This window comes from Geotrypetes seraphini, chromosome 6 (assembly GCF_902459505.1).
Source record: "Geotrypetes seraphini chromosome 6, aGeoSer1.1, whole genome shotgun sequence".
Lineage (NCBI taxonomy): Eukaryota > Metazoa > Chordata > Amphibia > Gymnophiona > Dermophiidae > Geotrypetes > Geotrypetes seraphini.
Window position 1 is genome coordinate 126,849,883 of NC_047089.1, and position 20,557 is coordinate 126,870,439.

The 20,557-nt window shown below is 42.3% G+C and overlaps 1 protein-coding gene across 1 annotated transcript in view; it reads right to left on the bottom strand.

Moving 5' to 3' along the window:
* The window catches only part of PCCA (propionyl-CoA carboxylase subunit alpha), a 937,632-nt gene that overhangs the window by 844,628 nt on the left and 72,447 nt on the right, over positions 1-20,557 (bottom strand). The gene's annotated exons all lie outside the window — the stretch shown is intronic.

A 20,557-nucleotide genomic window follows, 5' to 3' on the forward strand; every position in this document is an offset into this window, starting at 1 on the left:
GGACAAGTCAGCCTTAGTAAAAGAGGGGGTTTATAAGTTAATTACCTGAACAGCAAACAAAAAAAGGGTTCCACAAGGAAAACAGCAGCGCAAACAAAAGAAACTGTGGAATTGATGATCCTGTCGGAAGTAATTGCTGCTTTTTATGGGGATGGGCGGGGATGGAGGTAATTCCTTGCGGGGATGGGTGGGGATGGAGAGGATCCTGACGGGGACGGAGAGGATCCTGGCAGGGACGGGCGGGGATGGGTGGGATTTCTGTCCCCGTGCAACTCTCTAGTTGGTTGTTGGGTCTGAGCTTTTCACAAAAATATATATTTATTGTTGTTTTTATAACACAAATATTTATATCATAAGGAGTGATTAGGGAAGCATCAAATAAGATCACCTGAATTTAATTATTTATTTTTTAAAGTATTTTGAATTCTTATAGAGCAGACATGTCAAACTCTGGCCCGCAGTGTATTAAAAATTGGACCGCCAGACATTTTCAACTTTATACTAAACCTGGCCCGCCAACACGAACCACTGCTGCTGCTGCTGTTTCTCCTGTTCAAAGGATCGCTGGCTGGCTGTAGCGAACCTTGCAGACCGCTGTTGACCTCGGTAGCACGTTCCCCTCTGACGTGATCCCGTACATCAGAGGAGGGGCAGGACCGCGCTACCAAGGTTGATAGTGGCCTGCGAGGTTCGCTACAGCCGGCCAGCGATCCTCAGCAGGCTACTTTGAAAAGGAGACCAGGCGAAGGCAGACATGAGTGAACAGCAGCCATGGCAGCGGTTCATGCTGGCAGGCCAGAGGATATCAGAAAGCCAGGATGGAGGGAGGGTAGGAACAGCAGGCCAGATTTGAAAGTGAGACCGGGAAGAAGGGGGGGGGAACATGCAGGCCTTTAGGACGGGGGCGGGCCCTGTTGCAGAAGTACCCAGAGGGAGAGAAGGAGGGGTCCAGATGTGCATATGCCGGACTGAGTGGAGGGTTGGGTGGGTAAGAAATAAAACAGAGGAAAGGGAGAAAGATGGTGGGCAATGGGATGGAAGGAGAGAGGGAAGGAACAGAAAGGGAGAAAAGTTGGACACAAGGGATGGTGTGGAGGGGAAAATAGAGATACTGGATAGGAGGGTTGGGAAGAGAAACTGAGAGATGGTGGACCCTAGGGTGGTGGGGAAGGAGGGAGAGATGCTGGATGAAAGGGTATTTGAGAAAAGGACAGATGGTGGATCTGGGAATGGTGAGGTCTATTGCTGAAGCTGCGGATATGACACGAAAAAAGGAAAAATGCCAGACCTCCGAGGGAGGGAAGAGAAACGGAAGGGGAGGACAGAAATGAAATATGGATGGTTAGCACGGAGAAAGAAGAAAACGACAAATGGGCAGGAGACTCTGGCAAGCGAGTTATCAGAAGACAACCAGAACCTGGGACCAACAAAAGGTAGAAAAAAAATTTTATTTTCTGTTTTGTGATTACAATATTTATTTTGTTTACACCACAGACAGGTGTGGGTTTGGAGACGATGTAACCCTATATTTCTACTAAGACTAAGCCTTAGTGAGAGGAAAAGGAAGATGAGAAGAAAATCATGGAAAACTCTGGTATAAAGGAAAATACACTTACAAAGTCCTGGCATGATGCAGGTGAAGCATAATAAGTCCTTTGGATAATACTAAAGGTGAAGAAACCAGACCTCAAAGAAGAAAAAACCCCTTTTCTCCCTCCTGCTCTAATAAATCAGTATATTAACAATTTAAAAGACATTTCTTACTACATTTGCCAGCTGGCATATACTGATTGGGAAATACCCTACTGAGCTAGCTGCTAGGCTAAGCGAAACTTATGAGAAACAAGACTTAACTCTGTAGCATGGCAATAGGGCTCACACCTGGCAGGATATTATGCAAAGATGAACACATCTCATGGTCAGAAATATAATTCTCAAGAACATCATTTAGCAAAACATGTCTTGTGATAAAGCAGGGAGGGGGGTTGAAGCTCGGAATTGCTTATATGGTAAAGGAAAGGGGCATTTGTGGGAAAAGGTTAGGCCAGGGGTGTCCAATGTCGGTCCTCGAAGGGCCGCAGTCCAGTCGGATTTTCAGGATTTCCCCAATTAATATACATGAGGTCTATTTGCATGCACTGCTTTCATTGTATGCTAATAGATCTCATGCATATTCATTAGGGAAATCCTGAAAACCCGACTGGATTGCGGCCCTCGAGGACCGACATTGGACACCCCTGGGTTAGGCCTTACGGTAAACTGAACAGACGTATAGCGTGACACAAATGTATAAGCCAATAAATGAATCTACTTATGTAATGACGTGTAAGGAAAAACCAATAAAAATGTATCATGTGATTTAGGCCAACATGGTGTTGACCACCAAGAAATGTATAAAAACAGGCCTGTAAGCGGAAGCAAGCAGAACAGACATCAGAGGATCCTCAGGCCTGAAGATCACATTCTGTTACTCTATATACTGAATGATTTATTCTTGTAAGCTGTTACTGATTTGCTAATAAATATACTTATCGATTGAAACCAGTATATAGCGTGTGAGGTCTCTATCTCGAGGCAGGCCTAGACAGCGGCCTACTTCACTTCACTTCACTTCACTTAGGGGTCGTTTTATTAAGGTGCATATTTAGCGCGCGCTAAATCGATTAGCGTACCTTACTAAAAGGACCCCCAAGTATAATAATTAAAAAGTTGGCCCATGATTTAGCATTTTTTTCAGATTTCGGCCCCTTATGTGATTGAGTTTGACATCCCTGCTATATTGTTTATTCTGTGCAGAAGACAATGATCTATGGTAACAAAGAAATACAATGATATAAGCAAAACAAATTTCCTATGATCTATATCAGGGGTGCCCACACTTTTTTGGCTTGCGAGCTACTTTTAAAATGACCAAGTCAAAATGATCTACCAAAAATAAAATTTTAATACACAAAACACACTGTACGCAGAGAAAATGTTAATTATAATTTATATTTGGGGGTTTTTTCAAAGAGGTCAAGGCAGATGACTTTAAAATATGCAATGTCACCTCAGTAACAACTATACAAAATAAACAAATATACCCCCTCCCCTTTTACTAAACCGTGATAGCGGTTTTTAGCGTAAGGAGCCGCGCTGAATGTCCTGTGCTGCTCCCAACACTCATAAGCTTCCTGCACTAAAAACCGCTATTGCACTTTAGTAAAAGGGGGCCATAGTGCAAAATATAGACAGCAGATATAAATTCTCAAAACGGACATATTTGATCACTAAATTGAAAATAAAATCATTTTTCCTACCTTTGTTGTCTGGTGATTTCATGGAGTCTCTGGTTGCACTTCATTTTGACAGCGCATCCAATATTTCTTCCCTTCTTTCTGCCTCCTGCATGCTTCCTCTCCTCCAGACCTCATTCCATTCCCCAACCAACATCTTTCTCTCTCTCCCTTTCTTTCTCTCTCTCTCTCCCTTTCTGTCTTTCTTTCTCCCAGCCCCCCCCAAGCCACCACCGCCGATTTCTCCCCATTTCCCCGACACTGCAAAAGCCACTCTCTCTGGGGTGTCCACTCTATTATGATTCTTGGCATCATCCACAAAAAGACAAACCTTTCCTTCTAACCCTTTGGCAACATCTCTCACAAATATATTGAACAGAATCAGCCCCAGCTCCAATCCTTGAGGCACTCCACTAATCACCTTTCCTTCCTCTGAGCAACTTCCATTAAAAACCACCCTCTGGCGTGTGTCCGTCAACTAGTTTCTAATCCAGTTCACCACGTTGGATCCTAACTTCATTCAGTCAAGTTTACTCATGAGGAACCATGTCAAAGGCTTTGCTGATTATCTACCTTTAGTAAAGTCATGTTGTCTCAGATTTTGTCACCCATTAGATTCTAGGAATTTCACCATCTTCTTCAGCAATGCTTCCATTATTTTTCCAATAACCAAAGTAAGGCTTACGGCCTGTAGTTTCCCGCTTCATCTCTATGAACACTTTTGTAAAGAGGGACCACAATCACTCTTCTCCAATCCCACAGAGCCACTCCCGTGTCCAGGGAATTATTGAATAAATCTTTAAGTGGAGCCGCAAGAACCAGGAATTTTTTTTTTTTAAACTTGAACACAGTATAGAAGTATTTGTTTTGCAGGTATAAAAGATGAAAGCAACAGATTCAGTTGTAGACAAGCCTCGATAACACATGTATCAATATCATACGAAAACTGTGTACGTCAATGCATTTCACTGACCAATAGCAAGTTGACCTCAACTCAGCTACTGCGAGAGTGGTCAATCAATGTCGGCTCATCAATAGATTGTTGCCAGTGCCCAAAATGGTCTGTGGGGCTACAAAGCACGCAACAAACCACTGATAACCAATGTCCAAAGGTGCAACTGGATTAAGTGGACGTGTAAGCACTCCAACTGGATGTGCGAGATGTGGGAAAAGGTGCTTTCATTGCTGAAAAACACCTTCTGCCTGATTGGTAACCAGGCCCACACCTATATATGAGGAGATTTCCTGGAGAGAAGTTCAAGTTAAGTGCCGTAATCTCACTATGAAGCATCCTTTGAAGGTCATAGTCTGGGGCAGCATGGCTGCCAGTGGCGTCGGACATCTGCGCATCATTGATGGAATGGTCAATAGAACCAAGTACATCACAATACTGCAAAAAGTGTAATTTTGATTGTATGAGCCAAATGTAACCCTTATGATGTGGTACACAGAGAAATCTACTAGGTCAGCAAAAAAATTAAAATAAAAAAGGAGGTCAGAAAGTTGAAAGAATGCAAAATTCACAAGTGGTTCCAGACTTTTGCACACCACTGTACTTTATAGGATACGTTTCAGAGTTTCTTGGAGGAAAACCCCGCAAAATATTCTTAGGTTTAAGAGAAGGAAACAGTATCATGTGCAATCAACAGTAAATTTTATACAATAAATTGTCTTTATACTATACAGCCCCGGATATACTACAGTAAGAAATAATGAACCAGCATGGAAGCTAGGTAATATACTTCTTGATTAACTCATTGCCTGTCCACTACTCATGCAGACATGTGTTAACATGTCATAATGGTCATAATTCCCTCATTCCCACAGCTCTCACACAAACTCCTTGATTAGTGTACAATTCCCAAATGAATCATTGCTAATGCTAAATTCTCTTCAGCCTCCTGTACTATTCCACAAGCTCTGCAATTAAATACAATATCTCTGATCAACTATATTAATGTGAACAAATTCTTGCCAGGAATCCTGGTCTACTTTTACATCACACAAAAAATCCCTCAAGCAATTTTCAATGAAAACTGCATTTAAATTTACAACCTAACGGATGTAGCGGTATATAAGAAATAAATTACATTACATTACATTACAACCAAGGAGATTTTGTAGGTGGTTTTCAAAAAAGAAAAAACTAAAATGAATTCTTGTTCTAGAAGCTTTCTTCTTTCTGTTTCACTAGATGCACAACAGCATAAGAGAAACAAAAGTTACAGAAAATCTGTTCAACTACAAAATAAATTTGAGATTTAGGCAAGTACCAACAGCTACACATAAAAAGTAAAATTGCAGGTTCTGCCCAATGGTTCAGAGCAGGTGATAAAGTCTTGAGTTTACCTTCTGCTCTCCAAACTGGTCAGGTATGGCGAGGATACTGAGCCTGGTGTTAGTCTTCAAGGGGAAAGACTCCAACCATCACATCATAGGTAGCTACATTAAAAGGTATACAAATACCATATTCAAAGTAATACAGAAAAAGGACAAGCAGAAAAAAAAAAAAGAGAAACTTAGATTCTTACCTTACTATCTTTTCCAGTAGATAGGAATGGTATGCTGAACCTTAGGGTACATAAGAACATAAGCAATGCCTCCGCTGGGTCAGACCTGAGGTCCATTGTGCCCAGCAGTCCACTCACGCGGCAGCCCAACAGGTCCAGGACCTGTGCAGTAATCCTCTATCTATACCCCTCTATCCCCTTTTCCAGCAGGAAATTTTCCAATCCTTTCTTGAACCCCAGTACCGTACTCTGCCTTATTACATCCTCTGGAAGCACATTCCACACATTGGGTAAAGAAGAACTTCTTAGCATTCGTTTTGAATCTGTCCCCTTTCAACTTTTCAAATGCCCTCTTGTTCTTTTATTTTTCGAACGTTTGAAGAATCTGTCCCTCTCTAGTCTCTCTATGCCCTTCATGATCTTGTAAGTCTCTATCATATCCCCTCTAAGTCTCCTCTTCTCCAGAAAAATGTCAATCACCGCTTTTGAAACTGCCTCTTCCTCCCAGGAGTCTGCTGTTCCTTTCAGTTTGTTCTAAAGCAGGGGTCTCTAAAGTACAGCTCACGGGCCACATCTAGCCATGATATAATTTTATCCAGCAAGTGGAAGAATTTTCAAAAATGTGCCAATTGGACTAATTTTCCAATAAGATTCCGCAAAAAAAAAAAAACAAACCAACAAAAAAAAACAACAACCCACAAACCATGAGGTGTTGATAGATTTCAAATGCATTAATTAAAATTGTGTTCAAAATATATTAATATTCCATATTATGTTATTAATAATATTATTCACAACTTTATTTAATTCTGAATTGTAATTGTATACTTCAGGGGTTTTCTTCGTACTTGTTCGTCCTCAATCGACAGTGTCAATTTGCAGTGTTGTAGGTAGCTCTGGCGCCGTGACTAATCTTTAAATTGAATCTGGAATTTCATTGCTAGTTGTTACAGTTAATTGTCCATAAGAATACTTGCAGTGATATAGTATAATACTCAATTTGTAATTGCATAGATTTATATTTAAAGGTGTGTATTCACTTATTCACATATTTGCTTGTACAGAGTTCTCATGATTTTAATAATTTCATAATTATTTATGAATTTTTATCTTTTACAGTTTTAACATGGATGGGAAAAAGAAAAGCTGATCATGAAAGTCGTTTAAAATCCTAATACCACCAGACCCATCCACAAATTAAAACTATCCTTCCCCTCATTAAAAGGCATTTCCCATGCAGGAAAACTAGGGACCTCCCTCCCCTTCAGAATCACTGAACTCTGGAACAACCTTACCTCCCCTCTTCAGAACCTGAGCTCTCTCCAACTCTTCCGCAAACATCTGAAAACCTGGCTATTCTCAAAAATGTAATTCTTACTCCTTCTCGGGCATACTAAGCCCTCTAAATATTCTTCTTACTTTATCCTATAACCTTCATTGGAGTTCCTTTCTCTCCCAATTCCTGTAAACCATGCCGAGCTCTACGATTGTGGAGAGGATGCGGTATACAAACCTAAGGTTTAGTTTAGTTTAGTTAGTGTGTTTAATGAAGAATGGGGCATAAAATACTTCTTTGTACAATCGAACTCAAAGGATAAAGCCATATGTCTCATTTGTAAAGACACTGTTCTGTGTTGAAAGAATGCAATATACGCCGCCACTATGAAACAAAACACACTTCAATGTTTTCACAATTTAAAGAAAAGGAGTGTTCAGATAAATTTGAATCATTATGTCATTGTCTGTTTTCAGCAAGACTTATTGAAGAAAGCAAACTCAGAAAATGAAGCCTTTATCTTGGTAAGCTACAAGATTTACCGTATATACTCAAATATAAACCAGGTCTTGGGCATCATCATTGATTCCACATTTTCCTTCAATGACCACCTCCAATCCTTGGTAAAAAAAAAAAAAAAATGCTTTTTCAGCCTTCACATGCTGAGGAAAGTTAGATCCTGCTTCCATCAAAAACATTTTACCCTCCTTGTCCAATCCATCATCCTCTCCAGATTGGACTAAAAGTAAATTTGACCATGTCTCCCCGCTCCTGGCCAAGCTCCACTGGCTTCCGATAATCGCCAGGGTCCACTATAAATGCGCCTGTTTAACTTTCAAAATCCTATATGGTATCCTCCCTCCCTTTATCCCTCTTTCTTGGAATTCCTCAAACCCTAATACCATCAGATCCTCCCACAAATTAAAACTATCCTTCCCCTCGCTAAAAGGCATTTCCCACACAGGAAAGCTAGGGACCTCCCTTCACTTCAAAATCACTGAGCTCTGAAACAACCTTACCTCCCCTCTTCGGAACTTAAGCTCTCTCCAAGTTTTCCGCAAACATCTGAAAACCTGGCTTTTCTCAAAAAATGTAAGTCTCCCTCCAACTTAGGAATCAAGGAAACTCTTATATCTTGGCATCCCAAGTCCTCTAAATTTTATTCACACTTCTACCTCTAACCCTCTATTGTAGTTCCTTCCTATTTCTCCTACTGTAAACCGCGTCGAGCTCTACGAACGTGGAGATGATGCGGTATACAAACCTAAGGATTAGATTAGATTAGGAACTATTCAGGAAGCTTCTTGGTGCCGACCAGTAGCACCAAAGAACGCTCCTGTCCAGTACTGCTAATCTAGAACTCGCGGCAACGACCAACCGGATAAGCAGCGGGGAAGGAGCGTGGAAAGCTTGCTCCTGATGCTACACCTTTGAACCACCAGGGATTCCAGCGGCAGAGGAGGTATGATAGACAGGGCAGGAAGAGGGTACAGGGGGGGAGAGCCTGGGAGGGATGGATGGAGGCTGGGTGCAGAGTAGAGGCCTGCATGGGCACAGGAATGGGAACTGCGGGAATCCCACGGGACTCCTCCCACTGGGATGGAATCGGGGTTCCTGAGGCCTGGAAAGAAAATTAGTACAAGATAGACAAAAGCAGAAACTGGGACCAAGATGATGGAAAAACAAAATGTCCTACCATCTACAGCAACGCAGATGTTCATTTTGAGGGAAGCTAAGCTCAAAGTGGGAGGCCCAGCCCCCTCTCATGGTTATGCCACCAACTGTGTTTAGTACAAAATTAAGTACTTGCTTGTTTTCAGGTTTCCAGTTCAGTTTTGGCACATTTTTCTTATGCATCCATTGTCCTGAAAAATGAAACATAGAAACATGATGTCAAATAAAGGCCAAATGGCCCATCTAGTCTGCCCATCCGCAGTAACCATTATCTCTTTCTCTCCAAGAGATCCCATATGCCTTTCCCAGGCCCTTTTGAATTCAGACACAGTCTCTGTCTCCACCACATCTTCTGGGAGACTGTTCCATGCCTCTACCACCCTTTTCTGTAAAAACATATTTCCTTAGATTACTCCGGAGCCTCTTAACTTCATCCTATGCCCTCTCATTGCAGTTTCCTTTCAGATTAAAGAGACTCAACTCATGCGCATTTACATTACATAAGTATTTAAACGTCTATCATATCTCCCCTCTACCGCCTTTCCTCCAAAGTATACAGTCTGAGATCTTTAAGTCTGTCCCCATACGCCTTATGATGAAGACCACATACCATTTTAGTGGCCTTCCTCTGGATCAACTCCATCCTTTTTATATCTTTTTGAAGGTGCGGCCTCCAGAATTGTACACAATATTCTAAATGAGGTTTTACCAAAGTCTTATACAGGGGCATCAATACCTCCTATTCCCTACTAGCTATACCTCTCCCTGTTGCAACCTAGCATCCTTCTAGCTTTCACCGTCACCTTTTCAAACAGTTTGGCCACTGAAGTCCCGCTCTTCTGTCATGCACGTAAGCTCTTCACTCCCAAATCTGTATCGTTCCCTCAGGCATTAAATTTTAGCTGCCAAATTTCAGACCATTCTTCAAGCTTCGCCAGGTCTTTCTTCATGTTATTCACATCATCCGGCGTGTCTACTCTATTGAAGATTTTGGTATCATCTGCAAAGAGGCAAATCTTACCAGACAACCCTTCAGCAATATCGTTCATACAAATGTTAAAAAGAACAGGCCCAAGAACAAACCTTGAGGCACACCACTGGCAACATCCCTTTCCTCAACGCATTTTCAATTGATCACTACCCTCTGTTGCCTTCCACTTGACCAGTTCTTGACCCAGCCCGTCACTTTGGGACCTATCCTGAGAGCACTCAGTTTAATTATTAGACGTCTGTGTGGAACACTGTCAAAGGCTTTGCTAAAATCTAAATATACCACATCTAGCGCACATCTTCTATCCAATTCTCTGGTCACACAGTCAAAGAAATTGATCAGTTTTGTCTGACAAGACCTACCTCTAGTGAATCCATGTTGCCTCTGGTCCTGTAATCCACAGGATTCCAGAAACTTGACCATTCTCTGTTTTAAAAGCGTTTCCATTAATTTGCTTACTACAGAAGTCTACATCTAGTAGTACGTTCTGGTTCAGCAGGAACTTGTCTTAACTTTGTCTTGAATTCCTGGAGAGTGTTTTCCCCTATAATAGCCTCCGGAAGAGCATTCCAGATTTCTACCACTCTCTGGGTGAAGAAGAACTTCCTTACATTTGTACGGAATCTATCCCCTTTTAACTTTAGAGTACCCTCTTGTTCTCTCTATCTTGGAGAGGGTGAACAACCTGTCTTTATCTACTAAGTCTATTCCCTTCATTATCTTGAACGTTTCGATCATGAACCCTCTCAGTCTCCTCTTCAAGGGAGAAGAGACCCAGTTTCTCTAATCTCTCACTGTACGGCAACTCCTCCAGCCCCTTAACCATTTTAGTCACTCGTCTCTGGGCCCCTTTCGAGTAGTACTATGCTCTCCTTCATGTACGGCGACCAGTGCTGGACGCAATATTCCAGGTGGGGGCATACCATGGCCTGGTACAGCAGCATGATAACCTTCTCTGATCTGTTTGTAATCCCCTTCTTAATCATTCCTAGCATTCTGTTCGCCCTTTTTGCCGCCACCACACATTGCGCGGACAGCTTCACTGACTTGTCTACCAATACTCCCAAGTATCTTTCCTGGGAAGTCTCTCCAAGTACTGCACCGGACATCCTGTATTCGTGTATAAGACTTTTGTTACCTTACACTTACCCATGTTAAACCTCATTTGCCATGTCGCAGCCCATTTCTCGAGCGTGTTTATGTCACGGTGCAGGTCTTTGCAATCCTTCTGTGTCTTCACTATTCTGAATAACTTTGAATAGTCTGTAAATTTAATCACCTCGTTCGTCGTACCAATTTCTAGGTCGTTTATAAATATGTTGAAGAGCATAGGCCCAAGCACCGAACCCTGTGGCACTCCACTCATGACGCTTTTCCAGTCCGAGTTTTGTTCATTTACTCCCACTCTCTGTTTCCTATCCACCAACCAGTTTTTAATCTACGGGAGTATTTCACCTTTGATTCCATGGCTCGCAATTTTTCAAAGTAGTCGTTCATGTGGAACCTTGTCGAACACCTTCTGAAAATCTAGATATACGTCGACCGGGTCACCCTTGTCTATCTGCCTGTTTACTCCCTCGAAGAAGATAAGAACAGCAAGACTGAGATGTAAGAGGTTGAAATCTACAATAAAGTGAGAGTAGCAGTCCAACACCATCTCTGTGCCAACTGGGCAAGGCTACAGGAAAAAAGGTAATCTCCATGATAAAGGGCAGCAGCTGAAGCAGAGTTTTCTGAGCAAAGCCAAGTCTCATAAACATAGGCATGTTTGTTGGAGACAGAACAGACATTCCACAGGGCACATGAGAAAGGAAGAGAAGGGGAAAGGAAAGGAACAGAGATAAGCTTCGAGACATTTTGGTGTGACCTGCACAAGTAGGGTGAGAGATGATTTGGAGGACAAGATAAAGAGAAACATAATGACAGACAAAGATGAGATGCACTTAGACTGAATGGAGATGGTTCAATAAAAGAAAGAAAATGTTGAAGCTTGAGAGCTGAAAAGAAGGGAGAAGACAAAAGGGTTGATGAGGTGATGAAAGTAGAAGCTAGGCAATGCGGTCTTGAAATGTGAAAAAGAGATTGGGAAAGGTCAATATCAAGAGGAGAAAGTATACTGGAGCCACTGGAAATAGGAGAAAGAAAATAAACTTAAAGGGTTTTGCACACCATTAGGCACACAGCAGACAGAACCTGGCAGGTGACTGGAGAGAGCTCCGGGCTGGAGCAGAGGCCCTGAGTGGAACGGGGTGGACCTAAGAATGACCCCAGAGAAATGCTGGGAGGAATATGCAGATGGGCTGCTGGACCTCTACAGAACCAGCACCTTTGGGTCCTAAGCTTCAGCCAATCAAGTTTATTCAAGAACTTCCTACATGAAACTAAATCAGACTTTCCTGAAATTCAAATATATTACCGTATTTTCACGCATATAACGCGCGCGTTATACATGATTTTACAAACCGAGTATAACCATGCGCATTATATGCGTGAGCGCGTTGTACAAATTTTTTTTTTTAATAGTCCCTCCCCCCCCCCCCGACGTCCGATTCATCACCCCGAAGGACCGCTCGCACCCCCCCAGCCCCCCCCCCGCAAGGAGAAGCTGCCTACCATTGTTTCCCGATGCCAGTGAGCCCTGCTGCTTCCTCTGCCGGCGGTCCCGCCCCTTCTCTGAGCCCTGCGCTGCTTCCTCTGCCGGCGGTCCCACCCTTTCTCTAATGTCAGAGAAGGGGCGGGACCGCGGCAGAGGAAGCAGCGCAGCGCAGGGCTCAGAGAAGGGGCGGAACCGCCGGCAGAGGAAGCAACAGGGCTCACTGGCATCAGGAAACAATGGTAGGCAGCTTCTCCGTGCGGGGGGGGGGGCTGGGGGGTGCGAGCGGTCCTTCGGGGTGATGAATCGGACATCGGGGGTGGCATCAGGCTTTCAGGGTGGGGACAGGACTTCAAGGGGGGACAGGACTTCAAGGGGGCAGGCAGACCTTCAAGGGGGACAGGAGACTCAGGGCAGGGCGGCGAAAGGAGAGTCGGGACCAGAGGAGACTCGGGGCAGGGCGGCGAAAGGAAAGTCGGGACCAGAGGAGACTCAGGGCAGAGGGCAGGGCGGCGAAAGGAGAGTCGGGACGGCAGAAGGAGATTTAGATTCATGGAGCAGCATGCGCGGTATACGCGTGTGCGCGCTATATAAAAATTTGTTTACATATATTTAGGTTTCCCGCGCGCTATACCCGTGTGCGCATTTTACACGGGTGCGCGGTATATGCGTGAAAATACGGTACATCTGGCATATGTCCTCTATCCAATTCTCTGGTCATCCAGTCAAAAAATTCAGTCAGATTTGTTTGGCACAATTTAACTTTAGTTAAACCTTGTTGTCAGATCTTGCAACCCATTGGAGTCCAGGAAATTCACTGTCTTGTCATTTTCTATAGCAATACTTCCATTACTTTTACAAAAACTGCAATGACACTTGTTGTCCTGTAATTTCAACACATGTTCAATCATATATAACTATTAAAACACATTATTAATTTTAGCTAATGATGTTTTTGAATTTGACAGATGTTAAGACTAGTTTCCAGCTAAATGTTTGGACCCTGGAGGTAATTCTCCTTCTAAAAGAATCCACATCAGGGTTCCAAGTAGAGAGTTGCAGGGGGAAACAAATACCGCCCATCCCCACCAGTATCCCCAACCCCATGAAGAATCTCCTCTGTCCCCGCTCGACCCCACATAAAAGTTACCTGTCCCCATAAAAAGCAGCAATTACTTCAGACAGTTTTAATCATTTTTTATGTCTTAGTTTATTTAAACCAACAATAAAATACAATATAAACAAATAACAGTGAACAGAAATAAGAGATGCATACATCACCGGAAAGAATTAGAATAGACATTAGGTCATGTGACTATAGGTCGACCATTTTTTTTCTTTTAACAAGAAAAGTTGGATTTTTTGGCAATATAAAGCTCATATCTGTAGAGCAAACAAATCTGGTTCCACCATCTGGCATAGGTAACTTCTGAGAGATCCTTCCAAGATCCACAAATGGTTTTTAATGCAGAAATGAGTAAAGAATCAAATACAGCATCAAAATCATTTAAAACAGAATTGAGAGAAGCACTTTTCAGGACAATGGTTGCATAAAAACTAAACTGGAAACCCGCAAACAAACTCAGCAAGTACTTCATTTTGTATTAACACAATTGGTGGCATGAGAGGGGACTGTGCCTCCCACTTTGAGCTTAGCCCCCCTCAAAATGAACATCTCCCTTGCTGTAGCTGGTGGAACATTTTGTTTTTCCATCATCTTAGTCCCAGTTTCTTCTTTTGTCTATCTTCTACTAAATTCTCTTTCCAGGCCTCAGGAACCCCGGTTCCATCCTTGCGGGAGTCCCGTGAGCCTGGGGGGGATCCCCACAAGAGTTCTGTGAGCCAGGGGGGATCCCCGCAGGTGTCCCATAATCCTCGTTCCCGTGCAGACAGACCTCTAATTCCAACAGGTCTGTTAGAGAACCCCATCTTATACGTGTACCCAAAAAGAGGGCAAAGTTTGTCTATAGACGATATTCTGATACCTAGACGAACTTCAATGTACATCTAAAGACACACAGGTAATGACAATAAGGGCTCAATTTAATAAACTGTTTTCTGTAGACAGAATAGGAGAAAAACTAACAAATCATGACGAAAGAAAAGCTAATACTACTTTTAGCCTACACTATCATGGATGGAACTTCTATCTACGTGGGTGTAGTCTACAGACCTCCGACTCAATCGCAGCAAATTGATAAGGATCTGATTTTGGATATCCAAAAGTTTGGAAGAAAAGAAGAGGTTCTGCTGTTGGGAGATTTCAGCCTGCCGGATGCGGACTGGGATGTTCCATCTGCGGAATCAGAAAGAAGTAGGGAGATTGTGGATGCCTTTCAAGAGGCTCTGCTCAGACAAATGGTGACGGAACCCACAAGGGAAAAAGCGATATTGGATCTGGTCCTCACAAATGGAGAGAGTATCTCTAATGTTCGAGTGGCTGCTCACCTGGGAAGTAGCGATCATCAAATGGTTTGGTTTGATATAATGGCTAAAGTGGAGAGCGGCCGCACGATACTTAAAGTCTTAGATTTCAAACGTACGGACTTTAATGCAATGGGGGAGTACCTGAAGAAAGAGCTGTTAGGATGGGAGGACATAAGAGAAGTGGAAAGACAGTGGTCTAAGCTGAAAGGAGCGATAAAAATGGCTACGGACCTTTATGTGAAGAAAATCAATAAAAACAAGAGAAAAGGGAAGCCGATATGGTTCTCCAACCTAGTGGCTGAGAAAATAAAGGCGAAAGAGTTGGTGTTCATGAAATATAAAAAAACCCAAAAGAGGAGAGCAGAAAGGACTACAGGGTGAAACTGAAAGAAGCCAAGAGAGAGATACGTTTGGCGAAGGCACAGGCGGAAGAACAAATGGCTAAAAATGTATAAAAGGGAGATAAAAATTTTTTCAGATATATTAGTGAAAGGAGGAAGATAAAAAATGGAATTGCTAGGCTAAAAGATGCTGGGAACAAATATGTGGAGAGTGATGAGGAGAAAGCAAATGTGCTAAACAAATACTTCTGTTCTGTGTTCACAGAAGAAAATCCTGGAGAAGGACCGAGATTATCTGGCAAAGTTACACGAGAAAATGGAGTAGATTCTGCGCCGTTCACAGAGGAGGGTGTTTATGAGCAACTTGAAAAACTGAAGGTGGACAAAGCGATGGGACCAGATGGGATCCATCCCAGGATACTAAGGGAGCTCAGAGAGGTTCTGGCGAGTCCTATTAAAGACTTGTTCAACAAATCTCTGGAGACGGGAGTGATTCCTGGGGATTGGAGGAGAGCGGATGTGGTCCCTATTCATAAAAGTGGTCACAGGGATGAAGCAGGAAACTACAGGCCGGTGAGCCTCACTTCAGTTGTTAGAAAAATAATGGAAGTGTTGCTGAAAGAAAGGATAGTGTACTTCCTTGAATCTAATGGGTTACAGGATCCGAGGCAACATGGCTTTACAAAAGGTAAATCGTGCCAAACGAACCTGATTGAATTTTTTGATTGGGTGACCAGAGAGCTGAATCAAGGACATATGCTACATGTAATTTACTTGGATTTCAGCAAAGCCTTTGATACAGTTCCTCATAGGAGGTTGTTGAACAAACTCGAAGGGCTAAAGTTAGGACCCAAAGTGGTGATCTGGGTCAGAAACTGGCTGTCGGACAGACGCCAGAGGGTGGTGGTTAATGGAAGTCACTCGAAGGAACGAAAGGTGAGTAGTGGAGTCCCTCAGGGTTCGGTGCTGGGGCCAATCCTGTTCAATATGTTTGTGAGCGACATTGGTGAAGGGTTAGAAGGAAAAGTGTGCCTCTTTGCAGATGATACCAAGATTTGTAACAGAGTAGACACCGAAGAAGGAGTGGAAAATATGAAAAAGGATCTGCAAAAGTTAGAGGAATGGTCTAATGCCTGGCAACTAAAATTCAATGCAAATAAATGCAGAGTAATGCATTTGGGGACTAATAATAGGAAGAAACCGTATATGCTGGGAGGAGACAAGCTGATATGCACGGATGGGGAGAAGGACCTTGGGGTGATAGTGTCTGAAGATCTAAAGGCAAGGCAGTGGCTGCTGCCAGAAGGATGCTGGGCTGTATAAAGAGAGGCGCAGTCAGTAGAAGGAAGAAGGTGTTGATGCCCCTGTACAGGTCCTTGGTAAGGCCCCACTTGGAGTATTGTGTTCAGTTTTGGAGACCGTATCTGGCGAAGGACGTAAGAAGACTTGAGGCGGTCCAGAGGAGGGCGACGAAAATGATAGGAGGCTTGCGCCAGAAGACGTATGAGGAGAGACTGGAAGCCCTGAATATGTATACCCTAGAGGAAAGGAGAGACAGGGGAGATATGATGTAGACGTTCAAATACTTGAAGGGTATTAACGTAGAACAAAATCTTTTCCAGAGAAAGGAAAATGGTAAAACCAGAGGACATAAGTTGAGGTTGAGGGATGGTAGATTCAGGGGCAATGTTAGGAAATTCTACTTTACGGAGAGGGTAGTGAATGCCTGGAATGCGCTTCCGAGAGAGGTGGTGGAGAGTAAAACTGTGACTGAGTTCAAAGAAGCGTGGGATGAACACAGAGGATTTAGAATCAGAAAATAATATTAAATATTGAACTAAGGCCAGTACTGGGCAAACTTGCACGGTCTGTGTCTGTATATGGCCGTTTGGTGGAGGATGGGCTGGGGAGGGCTTCAATGGCTGGAGTAAGTCTTAACAGAGATTTCAGCAGTTGGAACCCAAGCACAGTACCAGGTAAAGCTTTGGATTCTTGCCCAGAAATAGCTAAGAAGAAAATTTAAAAATTTAAATTGAATCAGGTTGGGCAGACTGGATGGACCATTTGGGTCTTTATCTGCCGTCATCTACTATGTTACTGTGTAACTATGATGTAACATAAAATACAAACATACAGAAACAAAATAAAACGTCAGAGTTTCAAGTTAAGAGGGACATCGATCTAGACGTATTTCTAACCCTATCATCAATGCAAATGTTCAGAGGATGAGCCCATTTTCAAAAGATTATTTTCTGACTGAAATATTTATTGAGAAAATAAAGTGAGAAAGCAGGGTCTCTTCTCACTTGAAAAGAGGAGACAGAGGGGACATGATCAAAATGTTCAAGATAATGAAAGGAATAGACTTAGTAGATAAAGACAGGTTGTTCAACCCTCTCCAAAGTAGGGAGAACGAGAAGGCACTCTCTATAGTTAAAAGGGGATAGATTCCGTAGAAACGTAGAGAGTGGTGGAAAACTGTAACGCTCTTCCGGAGGCTGTTATAGGGAAAAACACCCTCCAGAGATTCAAGATAAAGTTAAACAAGTTCCTGCTAAACCAGAACGTAAGCAGGTAAGGCTAGATTGAGTTAGGGCACTGGTCTTTGTCCTAAGGGCCGCGGTGGCAGCAGACTGCTGAGCACGATGGATCACTGGTCTGACCCAGCAGCGGCATTTCTTATGTTCATTTCAAAATGTCCCTTATGGATTGAAGCTAGTTAGCTTCTTTAAGTTAAAAAAATAAAGCAGCTCCTACCTCACTGTTTTCCTATTTAAAGTTTATCAGTTATTTCTTATTTAACTTCCTACAGAGAGATTCTAAGTGTTAATAACATAAGAATAGCCTTACTGGGTCAGACCAATGGTTCATAAAGCCCAATAGCCCGTTCTCACAGTGGCCAATTCAGGTCACTAGTACCTGGCCAAAACCCAAGGAGTAGCAATATTCCACGCTACCGATGCAGGGCAAGTAGTGGTTTCCCGCATGTTTTCTCAATAACAATGGACTTTTCCTCCAGGAACTTGTCCAAACCTTCCTTAAAACCAGCTATGCTATCCGCTCTTACCACATCCTCTAGCAACGCGTTCCAGAGCTTAACTATTCTCCGAGTGAAAAAAATTTTCCTCCTATTGGTTTTATAAGTATTTCCCTATAACTTCATTGAGAGTCCCCTAGTCTTTGTAATTTTTGACAGAGTGAAAAATCGATCCACTTATACCTGTTCTACTCCACTCAGGATTTTATAGACTTCAAATCATATCTCCCCTCAACAGTCTCTTTTCCAAGCTCAAGAGATCTAACCGTTTTAGTCTTTCCACTTACAAGAAGAGTTCCATCCCCTTTATCATTTTGGTTGCTCTTCTTTGAATCTTTTCTAATACCACTATATCTTTCTTGAGATAAGGAGACCAGAATTGAATGCAATACTCCAGATGAGTCGCCATGAAGCGATACAGGGGCATTATAACATTCTTAGTCTTGTTAACCACCCCTTTTTTAATAATTCCTAGCATCCTGTTTGCTTTTTTGGCTGCTGCTGCACATTGGGTGGAAGGTTTCATCATATTGTGTATGATGATACCCAGATCCTTTTCTTGAGCGCTAATCCTCAAGGTGGATCCTAGAATTCGGTAACTGTGATTCAGGTTATTCTTCCCAATGTGCATCACTTTGCATTTGTCCTCATTAAATTTCATCTGCCATTTGGACGCCCAGTCTTCCAATTTCCTATCCCATGACACTTTAATTTTCTCAGAAGCCATCCGGTCCTGGCGATTTATCACTTTTTAACTTGTCGATTTGACTTAGTACATCTTCCAGATTCACCAAGATTTCTTTCAGCTCCTCTACATCATCACCCTTGAAAACCATTTCCAGTTCAGGTAGATCTCATATCTTCTTCCGTAAATACCGAAGCAAATAATTCATTCAGTCTTTCTGCTATGGCCTTATCCTCCCTGAGCACCCCTTTTGCTCCTTGATCATCCAACGGTCCCACAGATTTCCTCACAGGTTTTTTGCTTCTGATGTATATACAAAAATTGCTATGAGTTTTTGCCCCTTTTTGCAAGTTTTTCATATTCTTTCTTAGCTGCCTTTATCACAAATTAAACACTTCAAACTACTCCAAGCCTTACATGTCAAATTACATTAAATAAAGCATACTAAAAGGCAAAGAGTTATCTAATTATATAAACATGCTGCTTAGTCCAATATTAAAATGATCATAATACCAGCAATCTGTGAACAGCATATATAATTTGCATATATTTGCTTGAGGAGATAGCTGTTGACTAAAAGGCTTCTTTTGATCTGTTTAGGACCTTTTTGAGACTTTGGGAAGTAGTGAGAGAGGCCTGGAAAACTCTAAATCAGGCCAAGCATGCTATATTTCATGGGAGTGTAAATCTCACTAACTGAAAAGTGCTCTTGAGGAGATAACTCTGGCTGGTTTCAGCCTCTTAGTTTGAGACTAAACTCTGAGGACTTTCTTACAGATCAGATTCCACAGGTGACCTTGAAGTTAATTCCCTCCCACCCACCCCAAGGCAGAGCTCTTTTGGCTCTTCAACCAACTGGGAACAGGATATTGCTCGTCGCACTGACATTTTTTCTGTAATAGCCCCACAATTATGGAACAGTTTGCCCCAGTATCTTAGAGTAGAAAATGATCTGAAACAGTTTAAAAGCAGCTTAAAGAGTTTCCTTTTTAAAGATGCGTTTAATTTGTGAGCTTAATTAAGGATTATCAAATTTTTCCTTTTTTATCTTTTTATTTCCCCGTTATCTCCCCTACCTGTTGTATTTTTACCATTTATGTTTTCTTTAATATATACGATTGTAGTTCTACCCTTTCTTTCCCCATGTGTCTGTTAATTTGTATGACTTTATTTATTATTTTGTATGATAATGTGTTAAATTTATGTATCTTTTTATAATTAATCTGATGTATCTATTTTTTATCTGTAAATCGCTTAGCAAATTAAATTAAGCGATTCAATAAGTCAAAAATAAACTTGAAACTTGCTTTGATAGGATTTTTCTATTTTCTTTTTTTTCTTCCAGGTGTAAGTATTTCTGCAACCATAGTATGGCTGGGAAACATTGTGTTACCAAAGCTGCTACTCCGGTTACATCTTCTGTCTCTGTGCAGACAGAAAATGGCAGAGGGAGTGGTTCCATGTCCAAGCCGTCTTCATCTTGAATCCCTCATTAAGGAAGGAAAGGAATAGAGAGGAGGTGGCAAGACTGAAAAGCATCCGTGAGAAAGACATACATCAATGAAATGGTACATGAGGCATCAAAGATTTCCAGTAGTGTGGAAGAGGCGGCTATGCTGAGGGAAGACAGCTTGACTCAGATTACGGAAAACTGCATGATTGATACTGTGACTCCACCCACCCTTGAACTGAAGAACCGGTATGCTGCCTTGGAAGTGGAAGAGATGAGAGTATCCTAAGGGAGAGGA